Raw genomic sequence first — 13483 nt, forward strand, 5'->3', positions numbered from 1 at the left:
ATTCCATAAGGTACCGCCGAGGTTCCTGTGATGCATTGCGGATATCTGGTATGTATATCGCTTTCTAATTTATGCTTTTACCCTCTTCTTTTTTTTCCAGGAGATAAGCTTTTTAACAGCTACATTTGGTGTTACTGTGGTGACTGTAACCAGGCAAAACCATACAGTTCATATTGAGATAGTTCTACATTTGTGGACTTGGATATGATTAGGAGATTTGTAAAGGCAGGCTGTGTTTTTTGCCCTTCGCTGCAGAACAGGGAGAGGTTTCTCATGAACTTTCAGTTCCACACTATAAAGTGGAAAGGTATGATTCATCTTCAGAAGCATGTGTGTATTAGTCTATATATGCAAACACACACATATTATGCAAACAAATGTTGTGACTTCTAGCTAGTTAGAGATTTAGAAGAGATTTTCTCCAAGCATAATTAAGATTGTTTAGATATTTGACTCTTCATTTCTTTATGCTTTATTTGGATTTCTTGTTAAATTTGATTTTACCTTAGAATTTCCAGGGTTTATAATTCTTGCGGTTTGAATAATTGCATTATCTCTGTAATATATTTTACTGTAAATCACAGCCACGAAACCTTAACCTTGTCTCCATCTTCGAGGTTTTTTTCAGTTTTATAATGTAATTTCCCTGCAGTATGAGGCTTTTGAGGAGATGGCATTCTGTGATTCTCACCTGAGGAGTGCCTTTCCAAAAAAGGTGAGAATATGCTGTCTGTAAGATGTGATTATTACTCTTGAAATTCAAAACTGTAAACTATGTGAGTTTTGAACCCAAATGTATCATTCTAACTTAGTTTCTTAGAGAAATAAAATAGAACAAGTGTAGCGATTAATGGGAAGGAGGATTGTAGTGCAAACCTGAATTCCTAATATACTGATAACTGCAAATTAATCTCAGCAATTAGATATGAGAGCTATTTTACTCCAGTGTGCAACTCTCTCTGAAATTTTAGGGAATGTTAATAATAAATTAAACGACTGATAAGCTGTTTCTCTAAGCTCATTTAAGACAAGAAATGCACCAAATGCTACATTTCTTAAGGACTCCATTTTTAATGAGTCACAAGCTAATAGAGGAGTGTTGAAAATCCTCTAGAATATTGCCTATCTTCGGTTAATAGAGTCACTGAATGAAAGGGTAGGAGGCCCTTTGATCGAGTAGTTTGAGCGCCTTCCTATTAAAGCCATTGCATTTTACCTCCCCCATTTAGTGCTGAGCCTGGTAGCCCGTGTGCGACAGCAGCAGATCCCTCAATAAGGCATCAAGCCTTGATCTGAAGGTTGGGGGAGGGAGGAGGATGAGGTGGAGAATTGTTTCTTTCAGTCATTTGCTCCAGCTGTTAACAACCCCATCATTAAAAACCTATGCATCTTTCTTTTGATTGCCCCCTACAGCCCCAACGGGCATTATAAGGAGGATGAGGAACAACTTCATATGTTTAATGAACAGCTTGGATACCTGCTCTGGGTTCAGTTTAGCCTTGACAGTGGAACGGTGACTGTACTTCTATAAAAATGTCCGACCTTCATCTCAATGGCTCTGAACTTCATCTCCTCCTTCAGTTGCATTTCTCAGGGTCCCCAGAGCTGCCCAACGGGGCCATTCACAGTTTATCAAGGAGAGCAAACCCAAAAGGACAAAGAACCAGAGAGGGAAGGAAGAAGATAAGCAATGAAGAGACATACGCGTCGCATGACCCTCTTCTGCTAGAAGAGGTCTTGGACACGCACACACACACACACACAAAAGAAAATCAAGTCTTCCAGTAAATAGTGCCATCTCCTTTTTATCCTTTTTTCCCCCAGTACTTAATATAATTGTTGTATGTTTAAAAAATTAAATGTAAAGTTGCAAAAGGGGCTGCAAAGTGACTCCTCTGGACCTGGATCCATACTACACTGGGGCCTGCCCCTCTTTTTGCCACCATGTCTGTTCCCTTAAAATAAGCAATTGTGCAGGACATGAGCATAGTCCAGATGTTATCTAAGTCTTCCATTTATTCCCTGAATCACCTGGCTTTGCAGAGCTTAGACTACTCGTGCCAATGCAAAGTGAAAGAAAAAACCCAGATCCTGAGGAGTAAGTGCAAAGGAGAGAATTGAGTCATCCTGTGAATCGAGGTTGCCTGTTAGGTTACATTCTGGACTCAGGATCGGGGGTTTTGGAAAAGACCCACCCTCGAAACTCTCTGTGTGTGTTACTTTTGATCACTTTAACCTCTTCAACAGCAAAGGTCTTCCCTTGAAATCCTCAATGTCTGGTTGCTGCTCTTCCTTCATATTTGAAGCCTAACAGGCACAATACAGATTTCATGTACTTCCAACTTTTTTCCATCCCACTTGGTAAACTTGTACTGATCCAGCTAGAGTGTATCTAACAGGCAATAAACATGCTGTGGCAGGAGATGTTTCCGTCCTGTCACCCTGTGTTTTCAGAACAACGTTTCCATTGGAAAGCTTGCTCCAGATTGCATGCTGGAACATACAAATGCCACTGAGCATAGTTAAAAGAAGAGGTAACCTTTTACAGGGTCCGTAACTTGATTTTGCCCTGAAAAAAGTTTGGAGAAAGTCTGGAGGAGACTGACTCAGGCAGCCTGTCCCAACCCCAACCAGTGACCGGGAGGATGTCTCTGTGAGAGCTTTATTCCGTGCCTGGAGGAGAAGGGGTGTGAGCCTGCGCACAGCCAGCCCTGCACAGCGCCGTGGGCTTTTCTGCATGCTGCCTTTTCCATCCAAACGGGGAAGTAGATACACACCGACTTTCCTCTTTTCCGTAACTAATCCAAGAGAAGTGACTGGGTTGAGTAGCACTTGCAAACTGAGCGTGCAGTGATGGGCAGTCTCTGTTGCTTATTTTGAATTCATTATTTCCTCTCTCTCTTCAAGTCAGTCGTATCATTATTTTGCTCTCAGTGTGCCTTGCTCCATTTTGAATTTTGCTCTGCTCAGGCTCTTCCATTCAGTCTCTCGTAACCTGATCATGCTGCAGAGTATTATTCCATTTTATCTGGAGGAGACTGGACTGATGATAATTTTTAATCTGTTTCAGGAAGTTTTTAGAGGTTGCCAGTGTCAAAGAACAACAGTTCGCATTATCTCCTTTATTATGTGTGTTATTTTTTTCAAAAGAGTGTTGTTTAACAGCCACATGGCAACTAGAAGCATTCTTGAAATTTATGTTTGTTGCAGACGTCAGAGCCTCTTCCCCCAACTTTGAAATAGTTACATAAATTAGAAGATTAAAAACATTTTTTACTATAAAAATCTGAGGCAAGACAGAAGTTGATTCTTTATTTCTAGCTTTTTTATTCAAGAAACACGTTTATAAAAAGAACAAAATGTTAAGTAGAAGATGAACTGATTTAGAAAAGTTAACAATATGAATTGTAATTAATTTTGTAACTGTTCAATATATTAAAGTTTTAAAGTCTCCTTTTCCCTGCTCCCAGGTGTAAAATCTCCTGAGTTAATAGCTGAGATTAGACCAGTCTTGAGCTGGCGTGGTCCAGTCTCTGACTGGAAGTATGATTCCTGTATGGTCTGCTATTGCATATCGTACCCTCAGCTGATCTTCGTAAAAAGGCCAGCCGAGGTATTGCTGAGCCTGTGGAAACTGGAACACTTGTTCCCGGCGTTATCCCAGCAGTGGTTTAGCTGGTAGGGTAGGACTTTTGCTCCTGTGAATTCCAGTCTTGATGGAAGTGACTGATGTTCCTGACATGCTCTAACGAGTATGTGAAACGTTAAGTATTAACGATGCATTCGAGTTATGGCAAAAATGTCTCCCAGCTGATAGGGCCACTCCTTTACTCGAAGGACCGTTCTCCACGTGACTGCTGCTGTCGTAGGTGGATATACTGAGACTAGAAGCTCTACAAGAGCTTTTGCATATGGGGCCGGAAAGAAACTTCCATTCTGTGAGAAAGTAAGTTCTTTTTTGCAAATCTCTGTGAATGTGCTAGCACTAATGGCAGAAGCTACAATTCCCCTTTCAATTAAAATACTCAATGTTAAAATAAAAAAGACACTTGCTTCACTTATTCTGCAATTGTAGAGTCAAAATAAACTAGCACAATGGTTTTAGCCTAAGGTATGCAGTGTTCGTGGCTTCATCCACTTGTTACTTGAGCAGTTTGTATCTTCTTGGGAAAAAAACCTTGAAAGATTTGACCCTTGACTGCTTCCCAGCAGTTTTCTGTGCATCATGGTAAATAAATAAAAAACTGTTGCCTCTTTTTCACACTCTTTCCCTGACTGTTCAGAGAACAAAGAGTCCTCACTCTGGAGCCAAAGCCAACACACACATACACGTGCTGCCCTGTGCACCTGGGCTTTTCCACGTAACTGGCATAAAGCATGAATATTCAAAATACTGTTACAAGGATCTGTGCAAAAAAATAAATAATAATAAATAATAATAAATAATAAATACTGTTGTTCACAGCCAGTCTGGAGGAGTTCTTCAGACTATCGTGAACAGTCCACTGCATAGCCCTTGTGTTTAGAGGATGGAAAGGTAATTGTACTACTGGTGTTCAGGTTCCCTGAACTTAAATTCAGAGGCAGTTTATACCAGGTGGGACAGAGGACTCACTTTCATCTCAGAGAAACATAGCCTTGAAAATTATTTTGGTGACATACACCTGTGAATCAGGAACAGAGAACAAATTTTAACCTTGCAAATTTGTATACATCTGTTATTCCTGGTCCTGGAAATAGTTTGATTTTTTTTTTTTTTTTTTTTAATATAGTTTTGGATTTGCAGAGGGATGGTTTCAACAGAGTTCCCTGTTAGTTACATTAGTGTTTTATAGGCTGCTCATGTAAACTCTTGAGCTTTCATGGCTCTCAGTATTAGCTTTTTAATATAACACAGTTCATATTGGCTTTTATTGCTGTTTAATTTAGGTTGGGTTTTTTATGTGGCTCCTCAGCTGCAAGGAATGTGGCCTACACTTGTTTGAAACTTTTCTTGTCTGTGTAAACCTGCTCTTGATGTCCTTTTTTCTTGCATATTGTAACACTCTAAGAGCTAAACTTGTCTGTATTTGTCATGCAGATCCATTACTCTACATAGCAAACCCAGATCTCATATTACAGGTGGGAACCGAGAACTTTTAGGTAGTAGCTGGAAGTCTCTCCTACGTTTGTACCATATTTTGGTTGTTACACAGATAAAGAAATCCATAGCCGAATTGTCTAAATAAATCATTCTTAGCAAATAATGCCTCTTATTCAAAGGACACATGCGAATAATTCCCAGCCAAATGTTAGTTATTGGCTTCTAAGTTCATGTGCTTTTTGGAGTGATCCCAATATCACCCTTCTCTTCTGGGCATCTGAAATTGTTTAAAGCAGTATGTGATTTCTCACCCTTCTATAAGAAAAAGGCAATTTCTGAATAGGGTGAAGAAAAATGTAATTTAAATAAAAGCGTATTTTGTTTTGGATATTCATGTTTATAACAGCAGCTTTACTCAACGGAGAGATAATTTTCTACCTAAAAAGATCCTTCTTAGCAGTTATTCTAGGTAAATTTGTATGGACAATTCAAATAGTTTTAAAAGCTCTGTATAAGATAGTGAGAGGAGTAAAGCTTACGTTTTCACAAGTCTTATGAAGACAGGATGTTCTTTCTTGTGCATTAATGTGTTTCATCAGAATTCCTGGGAAGCTGTCCAGCTATACATAGTAAATATTTCACATACCAATAAAGTGATTCCTCAGCAATTCAACCACTCAGCACGAATGAGATTTAATTTATAGTGAATATCTGCACCTGTTAAACAGTGAAATAGGCTCCTGACATAAGTGATCCTTTCATGCTGTTATTTATCTAAATTTTTAAAAAGGTCCTATCTTTCCAGATTATAATCTTTTAAAGATCATAATTTCAAAAACACTCCCAGGCCTGAATTTTGAACTGTCATATTGAAGAGGGACTAAATGTGATTTTGAGCTAAAATACGTATATGTAGGGCGAGGATCAACACCATCAAGGAAAGGCATAAAATGTGCCTATCACTGAATTAGGCATTTGTTTTGTATATCTAATGATAAAATCAATGCATGGCTCCATCAGAGGACAGATCCATCAGCCTCTATCTTGCTAGCATTCAATCAGGAGATTGAATTTGCAAGCTTTGAGGGGGAGAAATGTTTCTCCATCTTTTGACAATCCATATTACACTAATTCGGACAGCTTTTACACAGAGCTGCACCAGTTTACTCAAGCACTGCTTTCAATATCATTTCATTAAATCAATGCAAAAGGTTGTGTTGACCTTTTAAATATATATTTAAATCTGATCAGTGGAGCTTAAATCGATTAGGAACTGATTTTAAGCCAACTCTTAAGGCAAGTAAGTGTGTCCACACAGGGTTCCTCAGCTGTTCAACGAATTGATGTGAAATCCAATTTAAATTAAGCCGCTGCAAACAAACCGCTGTCGTGTTGTACGCGAGTCCCAAATGTGCCCTCCAAATTCTTTGAGAACTTTCTTTTTAACTTGAACAGAGAACCCGAGGGAGACACAGTTAATGGAGTGGAATCTGCTTATCCCTGTCAGGAGAGGAGGGGCGACTAAAAACCACGGTAAGGAGCTTCCAAGCAAACACCCGAGGTTCAGCTGAAAGCTGCCTTTCTAAACCCGTTCACTGTGAAATGACGTATGTTTTTCACTTGTCTCTCTTGGCAGCTCTGACTGCAGTGGACAAGACGGGTGGCATCAGGAACGTCACCGCTCGCCTGACTCTGGCAGGAGGAAGCCTCCTCCGTATCCCAGAGGCTAAAAAAGATCTGAAGTGAGTTTAAAGGAAATCTCTAGTTTGTGTGTGCTAGGGCTTGGGACACTGAAGGTTTCCAACGGTTAGCTTGCCTTCACAGCAGCTCTGATGTTTTCACAGCGTTCATTATTCCTCTCTCCTGAAACCTCACCGAAGACCTTCGCAGGACTGCGGAGAAGCCCCTTTATCTTCACAACCCGTAAGTCTACAGGGGAATTTCAGAGATTTTGCTCTCGCAGCAAAGAAATGGGAGCTGCAAAATGAACCATACTCCACATTGATTCGTAATGCAAATGAGACAGAATGAAATGGGTATTTGGAAAAGGGAAAGATTACCTGATAATTTCTACACACCAGCAAACCTGCAACCTGGGTTTTAACGATTGAGTTTAAAAATACAGTGAAATACAAACATATAATCATAGAATCATACAATAACACACACTGTGAGAGAAAGCAGGGGTGAAGGGAGTAAAGAGTAGGAAACAGTAAGGTAAATTGAGGGAAAACTGGTTTAGCATAAGCAACTACATTATTAATCAGATAACATGGGAATGCCAGTTGCGAGTTGAGCTTCTGGGGGCTGTTGGTCCCTCAACCTCCCCACCCCACTCGTAACCAGAAAAATTGTCATCTGCTCCATCTTCCCCTGTCCTAGAGCTGAAGAAAGTGCACAGTTTTCCTTATACTCTCCAAAACGTTTTCATTAATTAACAGTTTTGCTGTGTGAAAGAAGAGTTTTAAGGGCTCTTCCTTGGCTTCAGGCCCCTTTCTAACCAACGGCTGCTGTTTGATGGGCATTTGCTGCAGAAGCTGTCTCTGCCAGTCCAACCCCCGGCAGGAGAACGGTATCTAAATGCAAAGGTAGGTACTTTGTCACTCCTTGCCTGAACAAAGGAAGGTAAGAGAATGGGGCTTGGTTTTTAATCCTCCAGGGAATGAAATGGGTCTGGTAACTGCTGTTGGTTTGGATGTGTGTGGTATTGCCAAATCTCTGGCCCCTGTCTTTTTCCAGCTTTCCTGGTTCCTCAAAATTAATTACAATATTTCCATTCAGACCTGTGCAACTGGTTGTCTTGAATGATTGCAGACTCGCAAAAGAAGGTTACGGGATGTGAATGAACTTGAACATAAGGATCTTCCATGATAAACTCATGGGTATTTCTATATATTGAGGTAAAGGGGTTAACTCCTCGGTAGTTGTGGTAAACTCTCACCCAGTGTAGAACTTTCTGTGTGTCTTGCTAAAACCTCCCTGAAGCTGTTGTGTCTTGTTCTGTTCTTTTTTTTTTTAAGTCTTGTTGATACTGCAGGCAGGTGGGAGAGTATTCCTAGCACTGGATATGGCGCTTTCCTCTTTCTCCTAGCCCAGATAGGAATCAATGAATCCTTAAACTGGGTTGAGAAATATAATTTATGATTGTGGTAAGCAGAGGCAGAAAGAAAAAAAACAAAAAAGCCAAAGTGACTGGAGGAGGGAGAAGAAGGGACTACAACACTTTGCAGTGGTAAATTACCAAAAGCAAAAATTACCAAAGCACTAGACCCTGCACCTTACACTTGTTTCTCTGCTTGCTTCTATTTTCTGCATTTTCTGAAGCTGTCAGGGTTGGGGAGCTTGTGCTTTCTGATCAGTGAAGGCTCGCTGCTTCAAATGGCCCTTCTTTCCATTGGGCTTCCAGAGATCCAGTTGTGCTGAGCTTTGAAATTAAAGGAAAGGATATTTGACACAGCGAGATACGTTCAAGTTATATGAACCTGCAGAGAAGTATGACAGTTTATTAATTTATTTTATTGTTCACTATAGAACTGGCAGGTAGACCATCTCTTGTGGGATTCACTGACCTAGATGCCATAATGAACTTTCCAGTGGAGTCCAAAGTAAGGCTAAACTCAGTATATTGTGTCTTTATCTAGGCATTCATGACAGAGAGCAGTTAAATGCCAGACATACTTGAAATCCTGTCTTCTGAGAACTATCTGAGTCAGGTACCACAATTTTTTGTTCCTGCTTATGCTGGTATGGCAGGCAGGGGACTGCTGGCTCCCTCGCTCTTGGCTTCTTTTGTAATATCCATATAGTTTTTGCACCCGTAATTGCCACGTCTGTGAGCCACCTAACTTGTTTTTCCCATTCCTTTGTGTCTTTCCAAGCAGAAGTGGTATAAAATTAGTTATTTTTTTGCCGTGAAATCACATGTGAACTCCACCTTCAAATCTGCCTCACTGCACCCACAACCACACCCCCCCACACCGCCCCCCCCCCCCAAAAAAAGCTTGGATTTGGATTTTTACAGTTTTCAATTGCCAAATGGTGCCTTTTCTATGACTACCACAGGCTTCAACAAAATGCTTTTACTGATAGCAGCATCTCTCCCATTGTGACAAAGAAGGATGGCAAAGGCCAACGAATTGTGTCTTGTTGAGCAGGGCCTGCAGTTAGGAACCTGATTCAGTTAGAAGAGATCTTTGGAGGAATTTGGGGATAATATATTTTTTGGAAAAAGAACAAAGAATTAATGGGAGATAACAAATGCAAAGCTGTAGCTCGATGGTTCTCACCTCCTTTCAAACAGCATCAAAACCTTGGACTGAGTGGATGTAGCTTCCAGACCTCCCTTTGTTGATAATGTTTTTTTTCTGATTTAGTGTTTATTCCCTCTCTGTGACTCTTTCTCCACATTCAAGACTGTCAGGGAGAAGTCATAGATAAGAATATCTGTAAACAGTCTCTTAGTGTCTCCCACACAGCAGTCTGGAACTGTGTGTTACTGAAAGTTCATGGATTTCCCAAATCAGTAGGAGTTCATGGATTTATATGCAGGCAAGCTTGCAATACTACTTTGGTTGCTCTTGTGGTTTTTCCTAGCTACTGTTAATTACCCTGGCAGATCTTCCAACGTTGCTTACATGCAGTAGTAGATGAATAGAACTACTTGTATCGAGCTATCATAACATTCTCCTTTTTTTTTTGCATCCTCCTTAAAAGGATAAAAGGCACTCTGAAAACTCTTCTCTAAGCAAGGAAGGAGATCTAGACTGTGACCTGGTATTCAGGTGATGTCTCTGGTGTGGTTAGTGGGGCTGTCTCCTGCTCTTGGACTACCCCATAGCCTCTTGTCACCTCATGCAATTCTTCTGGGATGTTCAGGTTAAAAACAATCACTCCCCTGCTACCACTTTCCTGTTACCCTCTGAAAGACTTGCCCTCTCTCTGAATTACAATCTCAGCCTCTTGTCTCCGACATGTCTTCAGGATCCCTGCTCAGGTTAAAGCAGGGCTCTTTCTCTCCCAAGCCCTCACTCTTTCCCGTGTGTGCATTTTTGGTCTCGGTTGCTGTAGGCAGTCTCACCCTCCCACCTCTTCTTCAGCCTTGTGAATGAATAAAAGAGGGGGCCAGGCTGCAGCTGACCTAGAGGTGTGGTGACTCGTCTTGTCTCTACGGGCAGCATGGAGAGCCCTGGCTCTCCTGGGGACCTCCACACAGGCTATGAGCCTGGCTGCAGAACGTGTCCTCTCCTCTGAGCAGAAGCCGGGACGCTGGTTTCTCTCGGGAGGTGACAAGCACAGCCAGATGTGCTTCTGCAAGCATCTGCAGGCTTGGCGCCCAGAACTGCAGAGGGGAGGAGGAGGGTTTGGTGTTGGATTCCTTCTGAGGTGGAGCTCCTTAGTTGGGGGTGAGGATTAGGATGGGGAGCACGGGGGTGTTGCTGCGTAGGAGGGATAGCTTCAAACCCTTTCTGGAAGCGGAGTGGAATCGGCCCAACATCCTCACCGTAATGCACTGGGGCCCGTCTATCCTGACTGCGTGCGTTTCTCTGTCAGCTGCAGCTGATTGCCAGGTGTGGTGTGGGGCTGAGGTGCCCACTGTGGGGACAGGGTCATTTGTTGAGCCTAGACCTACACCTCAGCTGCTTTTTTTCATGTGTGGGGAAAGGCTGTCTGCAGGAGATTGGGCACAGTCGTTAAGTATCATGGTTTTTGCAAGCACCTACTTACCTGCAGGCTGCCACAATGGCCGTATGTTATTTTATCTGCAAGTTATCAAGCAGCTTTAGGTAAAATGCCATGAGAAAGGAAGAGCAACAATTCATCACCATCCCATTAAATGCTACAACCTGGTCCTCTCTCAGAATCTCATCTGTTCTTTTTAGCTAGATTATTGGGGCTGGAGGCTCTGTTTCTCTCCTGAGATTTTAGTAATGGATTGCAAAGCCAGGGGTACTATACGGGTTATAATGTGACCATCATCTGGAAGACATGCACAGAGGCAGGGGGTTTGGGTTTCTGCAGAAACCAAGCACAGTCTGGTCCAAAAATCTATGGGATATATTGCTTAATCTACCCCTCTGGCTCTGTTCTTTGAATTCAGCTTCCCTATGCCAAGCACACTGAATCAGCTGGGCATGCTACAGAGCCTTGGTGGGAGGTTGTTCGCTTACTTTGTGAACTTTGAGAAGTTTTGTGGCAGCACGGAAAGACAGTAGATTCAGTTTTGTCCTGATAGTAATTTGTGAATGCTCTCTGTGGGTTTGGGCATCCAAAAGCAAAGGGGGCTAGAAATCCCCACTTAGTCAATTCAAATGGTTTTAGTAGCATCAGCAACTGAAGGGAGGGCAGCTAGCCAGCCCTACAGTTCTTTAGAAAGTAATAAGATGCACTTGATTTTTACTCCCTGGTTTGCAACCACTGAATGGGACCTAGTGTCACACACCAGGTAATTCCTGCTTGAGGCACCACTGAAACCGCACCTTAAGCAGGCAGCACTGAGAGGGTGAAGCACAGAAAGGCAACAGAAAAACTTGAGGTTTGTAAGCACTTAGAAAGAAAGGGGCCACCTCCCTTTTTTCCCCACTTTTTGCTCCTGGCAGTCTTGGAAGGCCCATCCCTACTCTCCTGACTGCACAGTAAAAGAAAGGTTTTGCTCTGAAGAGTGTTTGAAATTGTTGCAGCTCTCTCCTCACTTTCAGAATAGTTTCATTCCTGAGAGTGACCCAAGTCCCCCAGAGAGATCCTATGCCATCGGTGTGCACGCTGAGGATGAGTCGTGATAACAGAGGATACATCCCTCTTCTTGTCTGCGGGGCTGGGACGCGGAATGCAAAAGGCTCGGGCAGCGAGGACTGGAAAGCAAAGCAACCTTCCCTGCGCACGTTTTCCTTCTGATTCAGTTAGTTCTGGGGGATCCTCCCGCTGCTGTGGGGATCCCTCCGGTCTGGTGCCTTGGAGGGACGAGTTTTGTCGGTACCACCACTACCACACCTTCCGCCTGCTCCCCGTGTGGGTGCAACCGTGAGAGCCAGGGCTGCAAGCAGCTGCCTCTCCAGCAGCACCAACACAGCAGCCCAGTCAGGCACACACGTTCAAAGGGTACATGTATCGGGGCGGGGGGGATAAATCCCACATAGGAAAATGTTGGTGGCTGCAGAAAAAAAAAAAAAAAAAGCCAACAGAATGAACGTAAAGGAGAAGGGCAATGACCAAGATGAAAGACACTGGTTTTGGAAGGTAATTGCACTAGAGTCACCAGGTTGTTGTTGCCTTGCCTTTTGGAACAGCTTTTGACAACTGGGAGAGGGAGTTTGTCTCATTTTAATTGGGACTAACCGTATTCAGAGCAGTTGTCATGTGTCACCTAGTCTGTCTCCCTCCCTGCCTTTTCAGCTTGGCAGTCTCCTCTCTTTCCCCTGCGTGTCCTGGTGATTTGAAAAATGATCCATTCTTCAAAGCATCCCTGGCAATTTGGACCACAGTGTTACATTTCTTCTGAGGCTGATGCTTTTCAAAGCTGCAGCCTTTCTTTCTGCAGCAGCTGCTGACACCTCTCTATAACATATAGCCTTAAGAGCCGGAAAACAGGACTGAGGGGCTGCATTTTTCCAAGGAGGAAAGAAATCAGAGATGGCATTAGAATCAACAGAAAACAGATTATTTCATGTTCAGTAAAGAGGGTAGCTCAGACCTTTTTATGAAGCGCAGGAGTATTAGGGAACACCATCACTAATTTCACTTTGCGAAGCACGCTGGAGATCTCTTAATGCACTTCCTTCCCACTGTTGGTATTATGTATCTGCTTACATGAATCAGTAAATATTAATTAAATACGCATGCAGACATATGTTCTATTCTGCACCACGTTTGTCATCTTTTTTCTGAAAACACCACACCTTTTTAGCAAGACTTAACTCAAGATCTGCATTGCTGTATTCCTTTTGCTGCCAGGTACAGCAAGATAAATCCAGACCATATGATTGCTGGCTGCATGGCTTTTACCCATTGGCAACCATCTCCCCATGGTGACATCAGCTGAGGTGGGAAGACTATAATTTTATATTGCAGTAGTCATTTAAAGTGAAAATGAATGTTAACATTTCTCTGGTATGCATATGCCCTAGTGTTCATGTTTGTTCAATGTCCTGGATGCCTACTGAGTAATGTCCTACTGGGGACATTACCGTACAGATTTAGGGTTAAAATTAATGTTTCTATTAAAAAAGAAAATCTTGCAGATTCTGCTTTGAAAAGAGCTATTTTCTTGAAGGTGAAAAATCAATTTTCTCAAGCACCCACCTCCCATTTTCAAAATAGCCCTTTGCAATAGCCTGCAGACTACAGCCCTGAGTAAGAAGCAACAGGAAGAAAACCTGAATCTGTGCAGCTTCATTTCACTGTTGG

The sequence above is a fragment of the Accipiter gentilis genome, chromosome 18, assembly GCF_929443795.1.
Source record: "Accipiter gentilis chromosome 18, bAccGen1.1, whole genome shotgun sequence".
In the NCBI taxonomy this organism is placed as follows: Eukaryota; Metazoa; Chordata; class Aves; order Accipitriformes; family Accipitridae; genus Astur; species Astur gentilis.